Source organism: Artibeus jamaicensis, unplaced genomic scaffold, assembly GCF_021234435.1.
Source record: "Artibeus jamaicensis isolate MK-2021 breed Jamaican fruit bat unplaced genomic scaffold, CSHL_Jam_final contig_519, whole genome shotgun sequence".
NCBI classification, from domain to species: Eukaryota; Metazoa; Chordata; class Mammalia; order Chiroptera; family Phyllostomidae; genus Artibeus; species Artibeus jamaicensis.
The window spans coordinates 51,227,405-51,251,903 of record NW_026521871.1 but is presented as its reverse complement, the minus strand read 5'-3'; the positions used below and the strand labels follow the sequence as shown (position 1 = coordinate 51,251,903).

The following is a 24,499-nucleotide window of genomic DNA, read 5'->3' as shown; positions in this document are numbered from 1 at the left end:
TAGTCGGCGCCTGGTTCTTCCCTCCTAACTTGGGATGTTTCTTGGCCCGTAGAACCGTTCTGCGGATAGCTGTCCTCATGTGTTGCAGGCCGGCTGTGCTAGTCCGATCTGCATTCATTCGTAACGGGGCTGCTTAAAATCCATCTCATATGCTTCCAGCATTGGATTTAACTCAGCGCTGTTGTCTGTTGATTGTATCTTCTCAGTGAAGTTGAGGTTTTCCTGGTTCTTGTTCTGATGAGTGACTTTTACTGAAAGTGGGACATGTCAGGTGTTGTGTGTGTTATTAGACGACTCAGGATCTTATCTAAATCGTACGTTTTAGCTGCCCCCCCCCCCCCGGCTGACGCCACTCTGGGGTGAGGGTGAGGGGCAGGGCATGTCACCCCGTTACTGCCTGTTGGGGTGGAATCCAAGTTTCCCACTTGGATTCCATTGTCACCTGAGGGGGCTCCTCCTTACTCTGGGACAGGGAGGGGAGTCCTGGTTTTCGCTGACACCTCTCCTGCTGGGCGGGGTGACCATAACCTCATGGCCTCCACGGACATAGCGGGTGGCCACCCAACTGCTGGGTGGGAGTGAAAGTCCTGACTCGCCACTGAAGTACTTGTGACACAGCCCCGGTGGGGAGCAGAGGGGAACCTTTTTGTTGCCAGGGAGGGGTGGAAGTTCAAGTTCTCCATGCGTCTCCACTGACCAGGCGGGGTGTGGGTGTGCTTGTTCCTGTTCGGCGGGGGTGGGGCACTGGGCTCCCTGCTAGGCCTTCTCTGCGGAGATGAGGCCCCTTGTTACAGTCTGGCTGGGGTGTGAGTCTAGGCTCCCCCCGAAATGCGCTGGTGGGGCGCAGGCGGAGCCGCAGCATTCCTGTGCCGTCTGGCTGCAGCGGGGCGGCTCTTGTCTGGAGTTTCCTATCCAGCCAGGTGGCCCCTTTCCAGTCCTTTGGCTGGAGGGAGCAGGCCTCCCCTGGCTTTATTTTTTTGGTCCCCATTGTCATTTCTGGGGTTCCAGCTTCCTCGGCACTTAGTCTTGGGTAGTAGGTGAAGAGAGAGCCCTGGGCACCCACCACTGTGCCGTTCCTCCCGTCCTGGGGTCCCTGGTCTGTCTGCCTTCTTTCTACCTTCCAGAGTCGTCTCACGTTTATCCTGTGCATAACGTCTGTGCTTTTTAGTTGTGCTTCGTGAGGGCAGTAGTAGGAAGTGCTTCTACTCTTTTCAGAAGCAGAAGTCCTCACTTTCTTGTTTATTAACCTTTTTTGTCTCTTCAGCTTAGGATCTTGGCACATAGGCAGTCCTCTCTTCGTGCCTGGCTCACACTCATTTATTAGGTTCGGCTCGGATCTCCCTGGGCTCCCAGCCTCCCTGATTCCTCCATCTCAGCCACACGCTCGGTTACCTTCATGAAGCCTGGCGTCTGTCTCCTCCACAACGTTCATTCCACGTACAAGCCTTGCGCTCACTCGCGGGTTTACTTACTTAATAATGTCTGGCTCTCGAGTGCACTGTCAGCTTTGTGAGAGGCGGACGGACAGTGTCCACTTTTCTGTGTCAGTAAACGACGTCAACTCCCCAGGATTGTGACTAAATTCTGGTAGCTGTGCCGCTCAGTGTTCAGATGAATGTTGAATTAACAAAGGAGGCTATTCAAAAGAAAATGGGCACTTAAGTAGTTTTCTTTTTCTTTTTTTTTTTAAGATTTTATTCATTTATCTTTAGAGAGGAAGGGAAGGAGAGAGGGAGGGAAACATCAGTGTGTGGTTGCCTCTCGTGAGTCCCCTGCCGGGAACTGGCCTGCAACCCAGGCGTGTGCCCTGACTGGGAATCGAACCGCGATCAATCCACTGAGCTATGCCAGCCAGGGCTGTAGTTTTCTTTTAAAACGAAAGATGGATATCATTGCCTTTTGATAAACTCACACTCAGTGTTAATTACAGCAGTGTATTTGTGAGTTTATAACCTCTTCTAAGCTCTGCTCAGAGAATGCAAAGTGGCAAGAGCTAACCGTTTTCTTTCCCTAATTAAATCACGCTCAGTCCCCAGCGAAGTCAGGTGCTGAGGAAAGACACGCCGCCTTTTTGTTTTTTCCCTCAAGAACTCTGCTTCTAAATGGAGTGGAGAAGATGTGCACAGTTAACACACACTCACACACCCACAGACATGTATGGCTCAGTATGTTTACTCCGGTGCAACTGGGCATTGAAAACGATGCCCAGTGGGGGTGAGGTGGTACCTCTTGAAGTTGCCATTTGCTTTTCCCTGACAGTCAAGACGCCTGCTGGGCGTCTTTTCATGTGCTGAGTGGCCGTTTGTAAATGTTGAATGTCTTTTCAAATCCTTTGTCCATTTTTAACTCATGTTGTTGATTTTTTTAGTGGGTGAGTGCTAGGAATTCTTTGTATGTTCTAAATATTAACCCTTTATTAGATTTACGATTTATGAATAATTTCTGCCAACCTGTGCCTTGCCTTTTTCACTCTGTTGATAGGATCCTTTGATGCACAAAAGTCCAACTTCTGCTTTTTCTTTTTTTGCCTTTGCTTTTAGTTTATGTCTAGGAAATTAGTGCTAAATCCAATGTAATGAACATTTTGTCCTGTATTTTCTTTCAGTTTTATAGTTCTAGGTTTTAAGTCTGGATCTTTGATCTGTTATGAGTTAAGTTTTGTGTGTGCTATAAGGTAATTCATTCTTTTGCATGTGGATATCCAGCATCATTTGTTGAAAAGACAGCCCTTTCCCTAGTAAATAGTTTTGGCACTCCCGTCAAAACTCATTTGCCCACACAACCAAGTTTAGGGACAACTAAATATTAGCATCAGAAAACACAACCAGAACACGGAAAACTGAACTTTTCGGAAGTCTGCTAACAACAAATTCTTCAGCCCGACCGGTAAGGGGCGAAACCGGCGTCGGGTGAGGACTTACAAAGGAGGGCTCAGTCGGACCGGTCGCGGAATCCAGACGCACGAATCCAGTTGCGCGGGTTCCAAACCCAGGATTGGACCTAGTGAGCGACCGAGCAGCCCACCAGGTGAGCGACTACGGAGGAGTCAGTGGGGAGGCGGTGGCAGCGAGTTGACTGTGGTTGCCTGGTTGCGCGCGAGTGAGGGAGTGAGCGGTTGGACCGGCCCGGCGGCGGCGGCGCGCCATTTCCCCGCTCTGACCACGCCCCCACATACAGCGTCACAACCCAGCGACCTGGGACTCCAAGGCGCCGCTTTTCCCACTTAAAGGGCCAGAACAGACCAAAAATGTCGCAGGCAGAACTCAAAGCCCCAGAGATAAATCTAAATGATGAAGAAATAGCAAAACTCTCAGACGCACAATTTAAAACACTGGTCATCACCTTCCTCACAGATCTGGTGGATTATAGCCACAAATTAGAGAAACATATGAAGGCTAAATTAAGGGAAATGAATGGAATTCCACAGGAAACCCATAGAGATGAAAAGGAAACTGGGCCTCAAATCAATGAAGTGGACCAGAAGGAAGAAAAAAATGATCAAACAAAAAGGAATGAAGAAATAAGAATTCAGAAAAATGAGGAGAAGCTTAGGAACCTCCAGGACATCTTTAAACGCTCCAATATCCAAATTATAGGGGTACCAGAAGGGGGAAAGACACAACCACCAGTGGAAAAACTATTTGAACAAATAATAAAAAGAAAGTTTCCCCAATCTGGCAAAGGAAATAGACTTCCAAGAAATCCAAGAAGCCCAGAGAGTACCAAAAAAGTTGGACTCAAGAAGAAACACACCAAGGCATATCATAATTACATTAGCCAAAATTAAAATGAAGGAAAGAATCCTGGAAGCAGCAAGAGCTAAGGGGACAATCACCTACAAAGGAGTCCCCATCAGGCTGTCAGCAGATTTCTCAAAAGAGACCTTACAGGCAAGAAGGGGCTGGAAAGAAATATTCCAAGTCATGAAATCTAAAGACCTACAACCAAGATTGCTCTACCCAGCAAAACTTTCATTTAGAACGGAAGGACAGATAAGGTGCTTCTCAGATAAGACCAAATTCAAGGAGTTCATCATCACCAAGCCCTTATTATATGAAATGTTAAAGGGACTTATCTAAGAAAAAGAAGTTAAAGAAACATGAACAGTGAAAGGACAACAAACTCACAGTTATTAACAACCACACCTAAAAGGAAAGCAAACTAAAAGGACAGCTAGATCAGGAGTGGAAACATAGAAATGAAGATCTCAAGGAGGGTTAGCAACAGGGGGAGTGGGAGGAGGAGATGGGGGGAGAAGGGACAGAAAACAAGTAGCATAGACAGTAGATAGAAAATAGATGGGGGGGGGGGCGAGAATAGTATGGGAAATATAGAACCTAAAGGACTTGAGACACATGGACATAAACTAAAGGGGGGTAATGGTGGGGTTGGGGGGGCAGGGTGGAGGGGAATGAAGGGGGGAATAGAACAACTGTTACAGCATAATCAATTCAAAAAAATAAATAAATTTAAAAAAAAAACAAAACTCATTTGCCCATGTGTGTGAGGGCTTATTTCTGGGCTCTTTATTCCCTTGGTCTATATTTTCCTTTTTAGCCACTTTATGGAGGTGTGATTGACATAAAGAAAGCTGTACCTAGTCAGCGCATGCAACTTGGTGAGTTGGAGATAACTAACGTCTATCTTTCTGCCAGCACCGCACTGCTTTGATGACTGTAGCTTTGTAGTAAGTTTTGAAATCAGGAAGTGTGAGACCCCCGACTTTGTTATTCTTTTTCAGGAATGTTGTGGCTATTTTGATCGTGTGTTTGTAGTAATTATAGCTCTTTATTTTCTGATTTTTACAAAAAGCTATTGATTCAAAGTTGGGTTATAGTGGCACAGATTGGTGTTAGAATAAGTCCTCTCTTTCTCCCACGTCAGTGCATTTAAAGCTTTGTTTTTACTTTATTGGCTTTCACACCTTTGAGAGAACCCTACCTCAGTTTTTAAGTTGAGGATTTTCTGTGTCAGAACAAAATCAAACTCAGAGAAAGTGTTAGAAGTAACCAAAAAAATTAGTAAGTCAGCTAATTTTATCTGAGTGTTGCAGAGACCTGTGCTGAGAGCCATCTGGTCTTGTAATGAGTCCAAAAAGTAGAAAGTTTACAAATACATTTGAAAAGGCAAGTTTTTTATTACCATGCAAGTTTGTAAAATCGTACTGAAATTCTAACCCAGAATGTAACAGAAAAGTTCCAAAATTACCAGTGGATCAAATTAACATGTTTCTGTTTAGAAGCTTTTTCTCTTTGATCTGCAGTGTCTTTTCAAACTGGGGAGTAAAATCTTAAAATTGTATTTGATTCCCTATTGTTTCCTGTGGTCTAGATAAAGTGTTAGTTTATTGAGGTAAAAAAATATTTTGCTACTAGCATATGAAATGAACCACATACTATACTTTCCTATGTTCATTTATGGCCCCTAAAAGAGTAGAAATTTCACTAATTCAAAAAAGCCATAATAAATAAGCCACAGATATAAAGTAAATGCTTATATAAATTTTTAACTTCTTGATGTAAAAAAACAATTTAAGATAGTTTATTTTAAGTTTTTTCCAAATTAAGTAACATTTAAAATAAATTCATGTTATTAGAATTTCTTTAACCAATAGGACATAGAGAATATAACTGTGATGTTGGAATTTATTGAGAGTTTTCATACTCAAATTGTGGATGAATGGATCATTTCAGTAGCTTTTCTGGTTCACATTTTCGAAGCCAGCAAACTTTAATTTGTATTTAAGTTTCTTTTATAAAACTTGATTTAGGGCTGCATACAGTTGAATAAAGAGCAAAAAAATGATCACCACTGTATGCTAGTAACTCAGTGTCATGTATTACAACTTTTGTGTATTTATTGCCATCTAGTGTTGCCTTTTAAAAAAACGACTGAAATTTCACTTAAATTAAATGTATTGGAATAACATTGGTTAATAACATATCAATATCAAGTGTCAGTTTTGTTGGGTTTTTTGTTTTTGTGTTTGTTTTTAGGGAGAAGGGAAGGGAACATGGGCAAGGGCCCACATGCGTGAATATTCAGTGACTAGGAGTGAGTGTCTGTTAAATAACTTTAACTACGTTTTCAAGTGATTAAGCAATTGTTTGTTAAATGTTTATTAATGAATGGATGACTCATATATAGATTTTTTTCCGTGAACATATAGTTAGTGGTGGTGAAGACTTAAACTTCAACTTTACAATGAAAGACTTTGATGTACCAAAGTCATATAACTACCAAAACCCTCAGGCAAAGCATTAGACTGACATTATTTATATGAAAAGGTAAACTGAATAGGCAGTCTGGCACAGTGGTTAAGACCGTGGGCTCTGGGTTCAAATCCTGGCTCCATCTGTGACAAGCTATGTGTCCTTCAATGAGTTTAGCATCTACAGATGTCATGGGGATGAACAAGTAAATGCAAATGGTAATTGTTCATTTCATTGCTTGGCAAGGTTAAGTATTCAGTGTGCTAGTTATTGTCATTTCAGAAAAAGATCTCTTCTGCTCTTTACTCAATTGAAAGGTCTGATTAAACTGTGAGAATTCAATGTAAAAACTTGCCCAGGAAGGAATCCACAGCCAGCTCTATTCATCTGGTCACTACTTCCCAGGGCTGGAGCATGTATGTGTTAGGTACCTGGGAAGCTGACTAAGGTTTTTGACTTGGAGCACGGTACTTTTGAATGGAATTGTTAAACCGGGTTTTTTCCCCTTCCTTCTTTGGTTCCCTCCATTCCTGTGGTAATCCTGGTAATTTTTTGTTGTTTTTTTTATGGGTTGTCCCCCTCTCAGATTTTATCTAAAGGAGGCATTGGGATGGGGGAATCTTTGGATGGAGGCATCTTTGTTGTGTGGGAATGATTAAAGACAGTCACTGCTAAGATAGCCCTGGCTTAGAAATGCCCATGACAGAATCCCCCTAGAGCTAAATCACGGTGCAGCTGTAGGCTTCGGAAGACCAGCCCTGCCCCCACCCCGGGCAGCGCCCAGGTGGGCGTGGCTCGCCCCGCCCACAGGTGGGGGTGGGGGAGGTGTGTGCTTCCCCAGTCACTTGCTCACCCAGAGGCATTTTGTCTGGGATCTGTTTATATACTACATTCCGGTTCCTGTAATTGGCATGATTTAATTAAATGGAATGAAAACTGATGAAATGTGTGTGCTAAAACAGAGAGCCGTCATTTCTGTGAAAAACTTTGGAAAGACTCCATAAAGACAAATTACTATCAGATTGGGTAAAGATGAGGCAATTATAAAAGATTAGGGAAAAATCATAAAAATATGGGCAGCTTTCAGATTCTGTTTTCACACTGCTTCACGCCACTCTGTTTAAAAGGGAGCAGACCTGGGAATCTGCGGCCTTGAATCTTGGGTGTTGTTGACTCGTGGAAGACAGCGAGGAACTCCGTCCCTGGGTCCTACTTAAAGGAAGGGCCGGGGCCCCGCCTGACAGAACCTGGGAATAAATGCGCTTTCAACGTTTGCTAAAATAAAACGTTAAAGATAAGCATATTTTTATGATTCCTCATTTCAGCTAACTTTTGGGGGTTGAGGAATTACTGGTTCCTGGTGTGCCACCCAGATGAGCTTCTCTTGTCCTTGGGAAGTGTGCAGGGAGGGGCGCAGCTTTTAAATCTGTGGACGGTGGGGGTATTGGTGCTGCTCAGGAGCCTAGTGCGTCCAAATTGGTGGTTAGTGCATAATTCGTGTAAATATGACTCTGTTGATCCAACTTTTGCAAATTAGTTTATGTTCTTTTTTTAAATTCTATTTTATTGATTATGCTGTTACAGTCATCTGATTTTTCCCCCTTTGCCCCACAAGTTTTCATTCTTTTAAGGTTTTGGCAGTGGTGAACCTCACCTTGATCTTGGCCTAGAACACTGAGGAACAGGCGAGTCTCACACTTCTGAAAGAGACCAGTTTATCTTCACAATGAAGTTGTTTTCAGAAAAGAACTGTGCAAGGATTAAGAATTCGAAAATGCAGCTCTTTCTCAACACTCTAAGTCATGCCTTCCAAGTGTAGCCACATGATTTTCTTCCCCGTGAAATCGCAGAACATCGTCTGTGTCTGTATTCGTGCCCCCGGATGTGCAATGGTCCAGAGACAGACAGACTGACTCGGGCATCTGTCTCTGAGGGCTCTTACCCTGGGCTGCTCTTGGTGGTTGCCGGCAAGGCCCCGCCAACCTGCCCGCGCCTCTGCCACCCCCTGCCACGCCCGCCTGTGCCTGCCGCTCGGTCCCAGCACCCTCAGCACCTGCTGACCACCTCCACGCAGGTCCTTTCCAGCCCCCACACCAGCGAGTCGGACATTTTGTTCCTTTGGGAAGTTGGGGAGGTAGGAAAGCACTTTGGTTTCATTTTCTTTTCCCTAAGGTGGAAAGAAAGCAAGTCTTACCTCAGAAAATTGAAAGTGGACTGTAAGAACACGAGAAACTTCCACTGTGTCCAGAGTATTGGATAGAAAATGTGGAGAAGTATCAAATCCAAGGAGAGTGCAGTTGGGGGTCGGGGGTCTGTGTGGCAGGGGACCCTCTTCAGAAGGAAGAGAGGGACATTGGACAGACCCACAGGCTGGAGTGAGCATGGGAACGGCGAAATCGGAGACCGCGTGGGTTTGCGGAGGGTGGGGTGCAGTGTGGGCGGAGAGTGAAGGGCATGAGTTGAGGGATGAAGCATCATGGGGGGGGGGTGACGGGACTGGGGGAGGGCTCAGGGCCCATGGTGAAATTTTACATTCCATTTACATTTCCTTCCAGAATGGTCTTTTTTAACGTACGTGCTCAGAGGCAGAACTGCAATATCCATCTCCCCTTAGTAGTGAGAACTCTATGTGGCCTTTCCAATGATAAGTAAAAGTGAGGAGACTGAAAATGGAGTCCACCGTGCCTCCTGTTAGGAGATCACACTTCCAGCCCTCCCTCACTAGGAGGAGCCACCACCTGGGGTGTGGGGGGACAAACTGGTTTGTGCCTGAGGAGCCTGCCCCCCGAGTGTGCAGACAGGGTGGCTGCCCTCCACCTGGACCGCAGCCTTGCCCTCCTCCGCCTCCCGGGTCCCGGCAGCCTCCAGCTTTCTCTGCTCCTCCGCAGTGGTCCAGAGCCCTGGGGTCTGCCGAGCCCTCTGCTCCACTGTTCTCATGTCCACCCTGATTTTTCCAGCTTCTGCCGTCCTGGTGCGGGGGGGTGGGGAAGGGTCTCAGTTCTTTATGCCCGCGTCCTCACAGTTTACTTGTTCTGCCAGAAATAACCAACTCCCAGAGCTGTCATTTTCAAAGACCGGTTCTGTGAGCTATTCTTCTGTGCGTTCATGTAACTCATTGTATTTCCATTTCAGACTCTGTTTCTGGGGGTCTGGTCTGCGCTGGAAACACAAAGGTGATCAGTCACCCCTTGCTCTGTGAGGAGAGCCCGCCCTACAGGCAGAGCATTTCACTGCTCTTTTGATGCCTGTCTTCCTGGTTTTCCCTCAGTGGAAATAGCACCTCTGAGTTCACGTTTATCAACATTCAGAGCCCGCTTAAGGTGACGTTTCCTTTAGGGGACTTCCCCGCATTAACTGCACTGCAAACTCGGAGAGTCGTGCTAGTAGTCACTTCAAGAATCACTTACCGGGTGTGCACTGGGATTTTGTGCCCCAAACTGGGCCAGCCTTGGCCGGCCGTACACCACACACCATACCATTGACTAGCGATAAAACAGGCCAGTTCTACATCGCTGGTCACTGGGGAAGTGCAGATGGAAGCCACCAGGAGATACACCACACACCCGGTAGAATGGTCAAAAGAGAAAAATTGACGATATCAAGTGCTGGTCAGAATGCCAAGCAGTCGGACCTCCCCAGCATGGCTGGGTGGGATGCAGAGCGGCTCAGGCACTTTGGAAAACACTTTGGCATCTTCTTACGAAGTTAAATATGTACTTACTATATGACCGGGAAATTCCATGCCTAGGTGTTTACCCAAGAGAAACGAACTGAGGTTCACACGAAAACCTGTATGCAACCATTGTAGTGGCCTCTGTGATCTCCAGATGGGGTCAGTGCCCATGTCCTCCCACTGGCAAGTGGATTAGCCATCTGTGGTGCGGCCACGCCGTGGGACTAGAAGGGAGTCTGGGATGAGCAGCAGTAGGGATCGGTCTCAGGTGCGTGCTGCTGAGTGAAAGCCAGACTCCAAAGGCCCCATCCTGTTGATTTATTTTGGGAAAAGCAGACCTGCGGGGACAGAAAGCAGACCAGGGGCTGCCAGGGCTCAGGGATGGGGGACTGACCACAAAGAGGCAGGCACCAAAAAACTGGGCCAGGCTTGAATGCCATTATTTTTGAGCATCATAAACTTTGATGTAGTAGTTAGGTTTGGTAAAATGGTATCAATTTGATCAGTGTGCAATTTTTCTAGTTATTCTGATAGGTCGTGATTGTTCTTTCGTAGTTACTTGTTTTCCTTCCCCCTCCCCCCTTTAGTCTGTGGCTTAGAAGTTTCGGAGGGGTTTGGGGGCTTTAGGTTGTTCTGTGGCCCCCAAGGTGCCACGTTACGAAGAATGGATTAAATTAGCATCTGAATGAGACCGTTTTGTAGACTCCATGGTGCTTATAAATGTCACACGTTGATATCACCACTCTAAGTTCATCCTGATTAATAAAATACATCCCTCCTCCGATTGTCTTATAAATGCTACTGAAAATGAACTGTTTCCAAAGATGTTAAAAACCATGAAAGAGAGAAGGAAAGATTTTAAATGGTGATTACTTTCTAGAAAACAGCTTCTTATCTTCCATGTTTTAGTTAAAAACCCTCGTCTTCCAACTGAAGGGCAGAAACACTGTTTCACACACACGTGTGTGTATGCGTGCGTATGTGTGTTTTAAGAGCCCTGTGTATCTGAGTCTGAGGATCAAGCCTCCCGGGGCAGCCTGAGCACGAGGTGGAAGATGAGCTGCAGGATGTCAAGATTTGATTGTCCCCAAGCTGCCATCAGCAGCCCCACCCGTGCCCATTTCTGCCTGTGCAAGGAAGGCTGTGGTGCTCACACATCCTTTCCGTCTCAGTGTTTCACGAAGGAACTAATTGGCACCATCTGTGCTGATAATGGAGGCTGCACCATTGTGGTCATTGGTGCACAAGGAAGCCAGGTGGAGGGAGTGTGTCACAGCCACTGGGATTGGAGCAGAGAGTACAGTTTGTTAATATTTTTTTATGGTGATCAGTTGTCCAAAAGGAGCCACCAGGAAAAACTTCTGCTTGCTATTTCTACTTCGTCAGAATAGCCAACATTTACATATGTCTTTTTTTTTTTTTTTAAGTTCTAAATAAGCAGATAAATCTTTTTGGTGCTGGCCAAAGTTTCCCAACTCCTGCATTTTTCTGTGAAACTTGTTCCCTGGTACAGCTTCACGAACATTAACGGCATACTGGCCATCGGGACCCCTTGGGGCAGGGTGCCTAGGGCCTCGTTCCTCATGGCTCCCAGGCTAATGCTGTGGCCCGAGACCCCTGCTTTGGGCGCCGAAGGCGTCCTTGAGAAGAGTTCGTAAGTTCTTGAATCTTTCAGACTGCTCTTCTGTAACGTGGCTGGATTAACATTTTTAGGTTCAATTTCCGTCAAGTTTCCGGAAACTGCTGCCACAATGCTGTCTGACGTCCCTGCTGTCAAGCCGTGGTGCTGCCTGATTTCTCTCCTTCTGCGAGTGTCTCGGTTGCTTTGACTTGAGGCCCAGGACTTTATTTTTCCTCTTTAGAGTTTATCTTTAAAATCTAATTGTTCTATATATCTATGTCTCAGAGCTGACTGGTCTAGGGCACAGGTGCACTGTGGGCCCTTTTGATACAGTTTCAGGTCTTCTTTTATTTTTGGAACATTTTCTTGAGTCATTTTTAACATTAACTGTGTCCTATTGTTTTGTCTGTCGTCAGGGTCTCTGGTTATATGTGTGTGTGATCTTTGTCTGCCTTCCACATGGATCGCTTCCTTTCATTTTGACATCTTCGTTTCATTTTTGTCCTGACTTTCTAAGTCTGTCTTTGGTGTCCCTCATATCATCATTTCCATCCATTCTCCCTTGGCCACCCTGGAATTTATGCGTTTCCAAGAGGATGTGTGTCTTTTTCTTTAATTCTTTACAGCTTGTCACTCCCATTTCATGCCTTCCTGTTTGTTTGATGTTTCTGTTCTGAGTTTTAAAATTTCCTGCATGAAGGTTTTCTTCCACATTTGTAAATGTACATTTAATATTCTTGAGTTCAGCGTTGAACATTGAGTTATCACTTCCATCTGGTTCATGGTTTGTTTATTCGGTAGCTTTTTGTTTGTTCGACTCTGTTGTCGTCATTGTTGGGAAGGGAATCCGAACGGGAACACCTCGACTCTCAGTGTCTTGCTGTTGTAGGCGGTCTCACGCTCACAGCGACTTTGCGCAGATGTTACCTGCTGGGGTCTGGTTGCTGCCGTTCACTTGGAAATGAGAAATTATTCTGGACCCGTAATATTAGTTCTAGTTATTCCAGTTGATTCCTAGTTCACTACAAAACCCATTCTTGTTAACACACGGTAACATATGTAGTACGTCGTCTGTAAGGAGTGTGCTAGGCATGTTGTGGAAGTTAAATTCCGTAAGGGGCATTTTGAAAATGAATTTTTATCACTATACAACCAATGAACAAAATCTGAAAATTTTCTCAGAAATTCATTACACTTATGAGTCTGTAAATTTGCTACTTAAATCCTTTGTAACTTTCCCCCAAGCCACTAAAGGGCAGTATGGCATATGTGTTTGTGTGTATTATATCTGTTGTATATGCCACGTATGTACATACATGCATTTGTGTGTATGTTCTTCCACTGTTGTTGAAGTCAGAAAGTAAGTCGAAGTTATTTTAGACCCTAAGAGAATTTAAGGGACCTCTGCTGTTACTGCTTAAAGTAGGGGAGAAATAAGAATATAGATGCTACATTTTATAATATTTATAGGCTATTTAAAATAAATATTCAAAATATTTTAGAAGCTTTTAATTAAAATGTAACATACATATATCATATTTTGCCATGTATAATGCACAGTGTTTGTTTGCCCACATTTTGGAGGGAAAAATAAAGATGCACGTTATACATGGGTGGTACCTAAAATACCTTGTACTGGTTCTTGTGTTTTGTAATTATTTGTCACGTAAAATTTCTCGCACCATAATGTGTTCAAAAATAAATTCTAAAATTTCTTTATAATACAAAAAATAAGTATCTAGGCCTAGGCTGGTGTAGCTCAGTGGACTGAGCGGGGGCCTGCGAACCAGAAAATAGCGGTTTGATTCCCAGTCAGGGCACATGCCTGGGTTGCAGGCTGGTTCCCTGCAGGCCAGTTCCCGGCAGGGGACACAGGAAAGGCAACCATACATTGATGTTTCTCTCCCTCTCTCCTTCCCTTCCCCTCTAAATATAAATAAATAAAATCTTAAAAAAATAGCTAGATAAAATAAAATAACATCTGAAGCTTTAAAAAAATAAGTATCTAAATATAAATAAAGAAATACTCAATTAAAAAATTAAAATGAGAGCTATTTTTCCTGCAAGTTTGGGCCAAACACCTGGCTGCACTTTATCATGGGAGTGCACTGTACACGGCAGAATATGGTAGTACCGCGTATGAGCATCGGGCTCAAAGGGGCGTCAAGAAGTGAACACACTTGGAAGATATAGAAGAGTTTACCCGAGTCCCTTCTTGTTCTCTCCATTTGCTGCCGGCCGAAAGTAACTACTTTCTTGAGTTTGTTGCCATTTTTTTAAATTTTGTATCAATTGTGTCATATAGTATGTTCCGTGGGTCTATCTTTTAATGATTCCAGTCGGTTGAAATTGTTTCCCAGCTCTGATGCTGCTTAACAGTTTCTTCTCTGACGTGTTACTCAGTCGCTGTGTTGATGCGCTCACTGCCGCCCCCGCATGGCTGGCAGAGCACCTCAGCCTTCTGCAGAGGTACTGTGTCTGGCATTACAAAACTAATCATAAATATTACATCTCTAAATCAAGAAATTATCAAAAGGATGACTAATTAGATTAGTAAAATATGAAGATATTTAAAGATCTTATCTTTAAAGAGCCCATATGTTTGTCATATCCCTGACTAAAGAGATAAGTTGTCAGTCTTTTAAAAGCATCATCATTTTCATCATTCAATTGGTTTTATTTTCCTAAACATGCCGATTTCAGTGACTTTTTTAACTTAATACTTTCTGAGTATATTATGTGGATATGCTAGAATATATTGAATGTTGTCATTTAAAAATAGGAGTGATAACACTGTTGCAGAACAAACAAATAAATAAATGCAGAGCAGAGAGATGATGTTGACACATTCGAGTGGCAGCAGCTCCTTGGATCTGGGAAGGAGAGACAGCCGGGAAACCTGAGCTTTGGAGTGGCCAGCCTCCGTGAGCGTCCCCATCAATTGCTGACACATGACTATTGAAAACAGAAGAAGAGAAGCTTGCAAGGCCGAGAAGCACGTCTGAAAACCGGGCCTCTGCTCTTCTAAATGCATCAGCTCCTTGCCGCTGCCACCACCGCCAATGGCGCCATTTTAGGAACTTGGAAAGAGGAGGGAAGGAGGACAAAACGTCTTTTCCTGCTGAATAGTCCTATCCCCTTCGCATCACTCCCTGCTCTCCAAATTCATGTGGAAATGCAAGGGAACCAGCATAGCCAAAACAGTCTTAAAAAAGGAAGAAAAAGCATGAGGACTTAGACTTCCCAGTCTCAAAGCTTTCTTCAGAGCCACCGTCACGACCCTGTGGTGCTGGCATAAGAATCGACATAGAGCCCTGGCTGGTGTGGCTCAGTGGATTGAGGGCAGGCTTGCGAACCAAAGCATCGCCGGTTTGATTCCCAGTCAGGGCACATGCCTGGGTTGCAGGCCAGGTCCCCAATATGGGGTGTGCTAGAGGTAACCACACATTGATGTCTCACTCCCTTCCCTATCTCTCTAAAAATAAAAATAAATAAAATCTTTTTTTAAATTTTAAATTTTTATTTATTTATCTTTAGAGGGGAAGGAGAGAGGGAGAGAAACATCAATGTATGGTTGCCTCTAGTGCATCCCCTGCAGGGAACTGGCCTGCAGGGAACCTGCCCGCAACCCAGGCATGTGTCCTGACTGGGAATTGAACCGCGATCCTCTGGTTCACAGGCTAAAATCTTTTTAAAAAAAAGAGAGAAATCGGTATAGTAGAGCTGAGAGTCCAGAAATATGGCTTCACTTTTATGGGCAACTGGTTTTTTGACAGAAGTGCCAGGACAATTCAGTGGGGAAAGAGTGGTCTTTTCCATACACATGCCGGAGCAGCTGGATATCCACATGCGAAGAACAAAGTGTGGCTCCCACCTGACACCGTGGACAGAACGGATCAGCGCCCTGAATGTGAGAGCTGGGATGGGGGAGTGTGCAGGGTGACTGAGGGAGGGTGTTAGGGACCAGGCCTGGAAGGAACACATACCACTTCTGCTCACATTCCACTGGCCGTGAAGAGTCAGCCTTGGCCACCAGGAGACGACACGGCCCCTGGGGGCCGGGAAGCGTGCTTCCGCGTGTCTCCGGATGAGGAGGAAATGACTTAGATGGACAGCTAGCCCTCTCTGTTACCAGGAGGTTGCCTTGGGTTATTCTTTTGAACTTTTATAGTTCTGCAATTCTATTGCACATTCGTTCCTCCTCATTAAGTGCTACATTTGCAAGAACTGCAACAGAGTGAGAAAATAACTGTCAATTACCTTTTCCTTGGACATGAAAAAGAGTAAAGTTCAGCCAGCAAAGTTTATTTCAAAGCAGTCATGCTTGCAAAAAATGTATTCTCTGATCTTGTGAACCTACCCGTGGGCCAAGGTGTGATGCTGGCCTGAGACCTGGTGGCTGGTCCCTCCTGATCACCAGCCTGTGTCCCTGCGAGCTGAAAGGATAAACGTGGTTTTCACTTGTCATTTGGAAACGATACATAGCTTTTGAAGATGAGTGAGCCTAACCTGCAGGAAAAAAACAAACCAACCAGCATGGGCTCAGAATAAAAACCAAATGTACAGATTAGTTTCCATCAAAGACCCACCCAAGTGGCCATCAGAAAGTTGGGCATCTCTGCTTCAGCTCCTCCCACGGCGGCAGGATCCCGGGAGTTTACTTGCTCATCCATCTGTGTCAGTCCCTTCCAGGGCACCTGTTACGCGATTTGGTGCCTGGATCACCAGGTGAAGAAGCAGCAGTATGCCAGCTGAGGGTTTGCAATCTAATTTCATGTGCTCTGTGGATATGATTACAGCGACTGATGGGGGTGCTAAAGGGAAACAGAATTCAGGGGGCATTGTAAACACGGCACAGTGGGTTCATTTTTAAGAACACTGGGGGTTCTTTCCTAGATACGCTTTAATAGAACCCTGGGCTTTTCTCTACTTCCTCTCAGCCCATGGCGTGCATCTGGTTTCTAATGTGTTTTAAATTCATGCCCTTATTTCAAGTTTTATGTTTAAACTAAGTGTTGCCTTTAAAAAAAAATCACATAAAGACTACAAACCAGCTCTCGAAACATGGTCTGCAGTCTGCTTTAGTTCACAAAGTGTGTGATAAGCACAGAAATGGGGGGCAGGCATTTGGAAACTTCTAAGGCAGTTTGACATTGCTCTGACATTTAAGCATGTGGTCAGTGGGCTTGTCCTGTTGAACAAGTACATACCAGTTAGAGGAGTGTTCAGTTTGCATGGTGAGCTGCACGTGGTTACATGCAGTGTGTGTTAGTCTGCTCTGGCTGCAATAACAAAATCCCATTGACTGGGTGACTTCAACCGCAGAAGTTCATTTCTTACAGCTCCGGAGGCTGGATGTCCAAGCCTATGGTGTCAGCAGGTTCTTCATTCTGAGACCTTTTCCCTCGTCTTGAAGATGGCCGCCATCTTGCTTTGTGCTCATAGGACTCTTCTTCGTTTGCATGCGGGGAGAGAGAGAGAGAGTTCTTTGGTGTCTCTTCTTATACAGACACTCGTCCTGTTGTATCAGGACTCTACTCTTATGACCTCGTTTGACCCTAGTCACCTACCTCCTTGCAAGTCCTGTCTCTATACAGTCACATTGAGGGTGAGAGCTTCAGCGTACGGGTTTGGGGGGGACTCAGTTCAAGCCAAGCACTGTTGGACCGTGCACAGGTCCAGAGAGCTGGGATTTTAAAAAGGTGGCCCTTCACCACAGAGAGTTTGGAGCTCTGCTGTGGGCATAGTAGGGCAAATCTACCTAATCACGAGTAAATATCAGGAAGCAGAAACTTTAGGTTTAGGCTAAAACATTTAAATATTTATGAAATTTATGTATCTTCACGTTCAGTAAAATTGTTTTGTGGGCAATGTTGCCACTTTAGAAGAGATTAGATTAAAAACCAGAAAAGATGTATTGGGTGGTTGATTGCTACCGAGGCCTGGCTCTCAGCTTCACGTAACTGCAGCGTGGCAGCTGACCTGTCTGCGCAGCCGGCTCCTGGACCTGCGCCTCCGTCTGCCGGCTCTGGCCTTTGGCTGCTTCGAGACGGCTCGTGTCCCCCGCTGCCCCGAGAACCCCGCTCCTGCGTATCCTTCGTTCTCTGTGTTTTCTGTCTGAACAAATAGGGTTATCAGTGCGGCAGTAACTCATTTTGAAACCGTGGAATGTTTTTTAGTTTCCCTGTTTTCCTTGGGAGATTTCCTTGTCTCCCACCTGCCGATCCTGCTCCAGGATGCCTCCTCCTTCAGTCCCCTGCTCTCCAAGGTGCCCCCTTGCCCCAGGCTGCTGTGACCAGGTCTGCTGGGGAGGCCACGTCAGTGGGCACCTAACGCTGTCCTGGCTTCGGGTCCTTCCTCTGCAGTCTTGTATTTGCAGAGTGTAGTTCTGTTAGCATAATGTCCTCGTTAAAAAATACTTCACTTTCAGCCCGTTTGTGTCTATGCATTTCAAGTGTGTTTCTTTTAGGTAGCATTGTGATTAGGTCTTTTTAAAAATTAAATCTCTTTTCTGTATTTTAACTGGGGTGTTACAGTATTTCCATTTAACCTGGTTGTTGATATGGCTAGACTTTAGTCTGGCTCTTGCTGTGCATTGACTATTCTCCCCATTTGCTACTTGCTCTCTTCCCTGCCTTCTGAATTCACAGAGGTTTGCGTGCGTGCGTGCGTGCGTGCGTGGGCGTGTGTTCCTGTGTTTTTTCACCTTTGGTGGAATCACGAGCTGTTAGCTATAACTCTTTATCTTGGTGTCTCACTGGTTACCGTAGGGTTTATAGACGGCATTTTTGTTTTATCACAGTCTGCCCTCCAGAGGGGTCACAGCACTTTGTGAGCAGTGTAGGAGCCACACAGTCGAGTCCTCTCTCTCTCCTCCTTCCCGGTCACTCCCCAGGACTGAGGGTGGACCCCCGGCGTCCCCGAGAGTGAGGTTTTCTAGCCCAGCTGGCGGGCACATCCGCTGTCCGCAGTTCCGTGTGTGCACCAAGCACCGTCCTGCCCATGTGCTCCGATGTTGCTTTTCCTGACCTCACATGTGTGTGCCGGTCACTACCGCCTCCTCGAGGGACACGGTCAGTGGACTTTCAAGGCTCTCTGTGTCTGTGCAGAGCCCTCTGTTGTCCTCTGCCCTGCAAGCAGCTGGTGCCATGTTGTCACTGCCCCTTCTCTGGGAGTTGGGCTGGAATGACCTGCGTCACCTTGCCTCTGGTCACTCTGGCGTCACAGCCCTTTATTGCCTGATGTCAAAAATGTCCTGAAAACCGTTGTCGTATACAATTTTGGATGTTGTTTTGAGTGAGAGGGTTATTCCACCTTGGTGGAGGTAGAAGTTGCCTATCGGGATTTTTTACTAAGAAAAAATGTACTATTTTAAATAAAATTCTGTGTCTAAGAAGAATGAAAATGCAACCTTTCCAATTTCCGTAATGCCAGCACTATCATTCCAGTGTCTAAGGCCAGACACCTGGGAGCTACCCTGGGCTCGCCTCACTCCACCCCCAGATCCAGAACAGATCCAGAATCTGTTCCCACTGCCTCCACTGCCAGCACCGCGGTCTAATCACCGGGCAGGACTCTGGCGGAATGATTGAACCTCTTTCACCCCCACTCCTCGCCTGTGAGATCATGGTAATAGTTCCCACCCTTAGAACACTGTTATGAGGAGAAAAGGAAGTGAGTACTTCTAAAGCTTAGACAGCGCCCGATGTATTGGGGGCTCTGACCCTTGTCCCCACTCCAGCCTTGGCTTACAGCCTGCGCCGTCCCTTAAGGGATGCACAGCAGGGCCCACGACCCCCTGGGTGTCTATGAGAAGACCGTGCTTCTCGACGGTTCAGTCCTTCCACTCTGGACTTCATTGTCCTGTACCCTGGGGCCCTGAGGGGCCAGCGGGGATGCCCACAGCTCGGATTCACCCTGGCACCGAGTCAAGAGAGCATTCCTCCCTCCAGGGAAGCCTGCAGGTCCCGTTCTCATCTGACCGCAGACACAGCCTCTCTGGCCCCCTCAGCCAGGAAGGCAGATCCAGGCTGCACACCCTAAAACTGAAAGCAGGTGTTAAGGTGGCAGCCCAGCCGTGAAGGGTATGTCACCAACCGACACAAGCAAACCTCAGCGAGCGTCTGCTGCCCAGCTCTGCAGTGTCCACAGTCACGATGAACATGTGCAGAAAGATGCCCAGGTCGTTTTATGAAGGATTATTTCCAGGCAGAGAGAGGGATTGGACGTTAACTTAATTTGGGAGCATTTGGGTAGGCTCCACTCTCGGGCTCAGTAGGATTGGAAATGTCAGTCTGGAGCCGGGGCCTCGTTGAGCCTTCTTCTGAGGTTTTGCAGGTGCTGTCACGTCAGAAGGCTGCACTGATGTATGGACTGTATTTTGTCGGTTTTCCAAAAATCTAATTGGTGTTGCTCGGGCAGCAGCGACGCAGCCAAACATCCAGGCCGTGCACACACGTTACGCTGGAGACGGGGCGTGTTTCTTCTTTACTTTGCGCCTGCTCCACTCGCTGATTTATTGCCATTGGCCTTTTCTTCTCTGCATTAACCATCTTTGCTTCACCAAAGACTATAGTCTTTAAAAAGCGATCATGAAATTTTGAATGTTGCTCATAAAGATTCACTAATTGGTCACGTCAGTTAGACTAGACTGTTCTTGCTCACTAACAGTTTTAATTAGATCACGAACAGGGATAGCACGAGGTAGTTAGTGTGATTATACGCAAGCTAAATGTGACTGTGTCCTCCTATTTAAAACGGTGGACTTTTTTCCGGTCTGGCTGGAGATATGAATCGCATGCAGAATGTAAGTGCCGGCTGACTTAGTAGGATAATTGGGGAGTGTTTATGTAAACGGGTGGGTTTAATGAACCATCCGTGGAATCACATGCGTTTTCCAACTCCGTGGGCTCGCTCCCTCGCACGTAGTGACGTACTTACTGAATGAGGCCCCAGGGACGCTGATGAAGGTACCCACCAGATGACAGCAAGGGGGTGACTTGATAGTGCTTTCCATAGAAATTTTCAGTAGGCAATTGTGAGTTCACGGGCACTTGTAAGAAATAGTACACGGGGGTCCCGTGTACCCTTCCCCCAGCCTCTTCCAATGGTCAGGTTCTGTAGAACTCTAGAGCCATGTTGCAAATCAGGATGTTGACATGGATACAATTCACTGGTCTTGTTCAATTTTCCACTTTCACTTATGTTTGTGTGCATTCATTCCTGTATAATTTTATTACGTGTAGGTACACAACAGTCCTTTTATAGCCACGCCCACCTCCCCCTACCTTCTCCATCTCCAACCCCTGGCAACCACCAGCCTGCCCTCCATTTCCTGACCGGGCCGCATATCCCACTTGGAGACTGGCTTTCTCCACTCAGCACTGCTCCCCGGAGAGTCGCCCCAGTCGCCACGTGCGTCAGCAGCTGTGCCTTCTTCGGGTCAGGTGTTGTGTCGTGCTGTGCACGCATCACGACGGTGTATCAGCCGCTCTCTGGTTGGAGGACCTCTGGCCTCTTTCCGGTTTGGGGGAACTCCAGATAAAGCTCCCATGAACATTTTTGTGTGGGTTTTGGGTGAACATAAATTTTTGGCAGCTGCCAAACTGGTTTCCAGAGGGACTGCCATTTTGCGCTCCCCCCAGCAACCGGGGGTGGCCAGTTTCTTCGCATCCTGCCAGAATGGCGGTGCCAGTAACTTTTATTTTAGCCATTCTGACGGGTTTAGGGCACTGTCTCGTTGTGCTTTTAATTCACATTTCTCTGACGGCTAAAGAGCTGACCATCTTTTCCTGTGGTCATTTGCCATCTCTCTGTTGTCTTTAGCAGAATGTCTGTCCGTGTCTCCTGCTGTTCTCTAACTGAATTTCTGTTTAAACAGTTGGGTTTCAGACGTTCTTCGAGTACCCTAGATAGCCATCCTTTGTTGGGGGTGTGGCTTGTGACGCTTCTCCCTGTCTATAGCATCCCATCAACTTTCCTAAAACAGTAGCTTTTCATTTTGGTGAGGCCCTCATCGTGACTTCGTAACATGTGGTCTTTCTGAAAACTAGGGAGAAGTACCTTCAGTAGAATTAGAACAGTTTTCTCTTTTACTTACTTTTATTCTTACCCGCCACCCCAACTTTTGCTCTCTTTAGCGTCATGAACGTTTTCCTGGTGGTGAAAACCACTGTGAACCGTGTGCACTATGATTCATTTCCAGTGTTCCTGACTGTGTGCATTTACTTTTCCTCTTGCCCTGCACGGACCCCTAGGACACTTCCTGTCCGTGTGACCACACTTTCTGTCACCGTTGGTTAGCAGTCATTTGTTCTCTTCAGCATCCATGTGGGTCTGCAGCATCTCCTGTGTCTTTCAGGACCAGGCCCGCCTGCCGGTGCCATGTCATTTTGTCACACTTCAGAGTGACAGGGCAGCTCCCTGGGGCCATAGAGCCGATCCTAAAGTTCGTTTATTCATTTCCTCCCCTTACGAAAGGGCCGTCCCTGTCCATCGGGATCTGGGCACATGGCTTTCCTGGGCATCCTTGGTCGCCGGGCAGGGACTGTTAGCACCTGCTCACTGCCAGGTGCTTTGCTTGGTCATGAAGGTGCAGCAGTGAACAGAACAGAAGAGGCACCTCCGCCTTGTGGGTATGTTGGGAGGAGACTGAACGTGAGTGAGACAAGTAAACGTGCAGCCTGTGTGAGTGGAAGGTGCTCAGGGGAAAATAAAGTGAGGAGGGGAGGGACACAGGCCACGTGGCAATGGGGTGGTCGTACAGGTGTTGGGAGAACACCTCTGGAGAGGGTGACACAGCGTCTGCACCTGGAGGGGGACCCTGAGGTGGGCCTGGCGAGCAAAACTGATTTGTCCTGCCGGTATCGTTCATCTCGATCACACATACTCACGGTGCCCCAGCCCCGTGGGGGAGTGAAAAGGTGGGACCGCTCCCCAAGGGCCCACGGTGCAGCATAAGTAAAAGATGTGAAAAACGAAGAGTAACGACGAGATTGAAGCCAACCCCCAGCTGACAGTTTGGGTTTCTTGGCTCTGTGTGTGTATGTGGGTGTCACCTCCTCCTCTGGAGTGCCTGTCACAGAGTGACAGTGTTTTGGTTCCGCGATCTGAGAGATGACTTACTGAGAAGGGCACGTGAGGAAAGTGTGACGCCTCATCTCTGATGCGTAAGGAAACCAGTTGCGGTTCTGGAGCACATCACACGCACCGGGCTTGGGCCTGGTGTCGTTCGGGGTTGCACCGGCACCGCCTCGAGCCCGGAGCATCACGACCTCGGTGACACACTCTGCGGTCCATTTATTGGTGAAAGGATGTCCAGGGCGTCCGGCCTGTGGGCAGTGCTCGTGCCGAGCTGGACCCGTGCTCTGATCATTGGGGCCATTTCAATGTGAATCTGATTTTCCCATCGGACATGATGTCAGAGAGAACTGTGCTCTGACCAAGGGTCCGGCCAGTGTTCAGCATTGGGTAGAACTTCCCAGGCACGTGGCAATTGCTCACACTTGTTTTCAGCTCTAAGTGGCGTGCTATTTGGAATAAAACTAAACAGTCTTATTAACGCCAATCAGAGAAACTCATTACCCTTGGAGAATCCAGAAGAACCTCATTCAGATTTTTACCATCATGTTTGAAAGGGACTTTGGATTAGTTGGTAATTTGTTGAGAGATCAATGCAAGGATAACGATCTGAAAAGACTTTTTCCTCCAAAGTGGGTGAACTAACTTGGGTTTTATAAAGCAGTTAAGCCTCCCTGAACAATGGCAGAGAGCATATTCCGTCACGGCCGCAGCTCTGGTCAGGTGGTGCTGGTCGCAGTGCCCAGCGGTGCCATAGCTGCTGCTCCCAGTTCCTGTGGCGCTGAGTCATGCTTTTTCTCTGCACCCTCTGCCTTTGGCTGCTTGTTCGTCTTCACCTTTCGGAGCTGCTGAGCTCGGAGCTGCTGAGCTCGGAGCTGCTGAGCGGCAGCACGGCGTTGCCTCGCTGTGGAGCCACGCAAAGCCCCAGTGCGGAAGGCAGCCATGATCCGTGGCTGCCCTGGAAGTCCTCCTTTCTCAGCTGGAGAACCGCCCGGCTGGGGCGTGGTCGTTAAGAGAATGCCTGACTGTGCGGAGACACAGCCTTTCCTTACGTGACGGCATTGAAAAAGTCAAGCAGATCTCAGCAGTCAGAGCAGCCCCGGTGTCCCGCAAACTGAGGCCAGGATTGGCCTAAAGCTATTGGAAATGAATCCTTTACAGTTTCTTCAGAGGGGATTTTGGAGCCTTTGAGAACATTAATTTTTTCATGTTATGGTTACAGCTCACTTCCCTTTGCCTAATTCCATTCTCCTTTCCAGTTCCCTGTGTCCCGTGGCTTAGCTCTCTGTCCCTGGCTCTTGTTTTCCTTCTGTTTAAGCTTCTGGTTGACCTTGAAGGGAGCAGATGAACTTGCTTTGTGACTTTGGATCTCTGGGCCTCCCCCGCTCCCCTCCCCTCCCTAACTGGGATGAACATGGAAGTGAGCTCTTTGTAAGGTTGGTATTTCCCAAGAGGAAGAGGACTGGGGGCTACAAAAAATAAAAATAAATGATCAAAATAAAGTAGAAGAAGCTTCTCCTAAGTGTCTAAGTGTTGTCTTAAAGATGTTTTAAACCACTAGAGGGAGCCCAGATTGTTCTGATTTCTGAATCTGATAGAGTTTAATGCCTGATTTTATTGGTCCTGGGAAAGGGTACTGGGGTGAAGGGCACATGTGTAACTTTGGTGGTCCCCTTCAGTCAGCGTCCAAGGGGAAGGTGGGGCATCACCAGATGGAGACTACTGTCTGCACCGGGCTGCTCCTACGCCGCGTCACAGCACGTGGTGCCGGTGAAGTGATTTGAGCGAGGACCTTGCCAGGGTCCCTGGCTCTCCTGCTCCCCGTCCCCATAACACTCCTTGTCCTCGTCCACCCCTGCCATCCTGCCCCCACTGCCGGGCAGGTCGAGTCCCACCCAGCAGACACCAGTCTTG

General features: G+C 46.8%; 1 protein-coding gene and 1 long non-coding RNA gene across 5 annotated transcripts in view; one reads left to right on the top strand and one right to left on the bottom strand.

Moving 5' to 3' along the window:
- The window catches only part of ANO10 (anoctamin 10), a 115,613-nt gene that overhangs the window by 34,587 nt on the left and 56,527 nt on the right, over window positions 1-24,499 (top strand). The window lies entirely within an intron of this gene.
- LOC119051452 (uncharacterized) lies at window positions 15,672-16,226 on the bottom strand. The gene is made up of 3 exons (XR_005082923.2): window positions 16,096-16,226; window positions 15,867-15,942; window positions 15,672-15,733 (listed from the first exon to the last, which is right to left on the bottom strand). It is a non-coding gene; the product is annotated as an uncharacterized LOC119051452 (long non-coding RNA).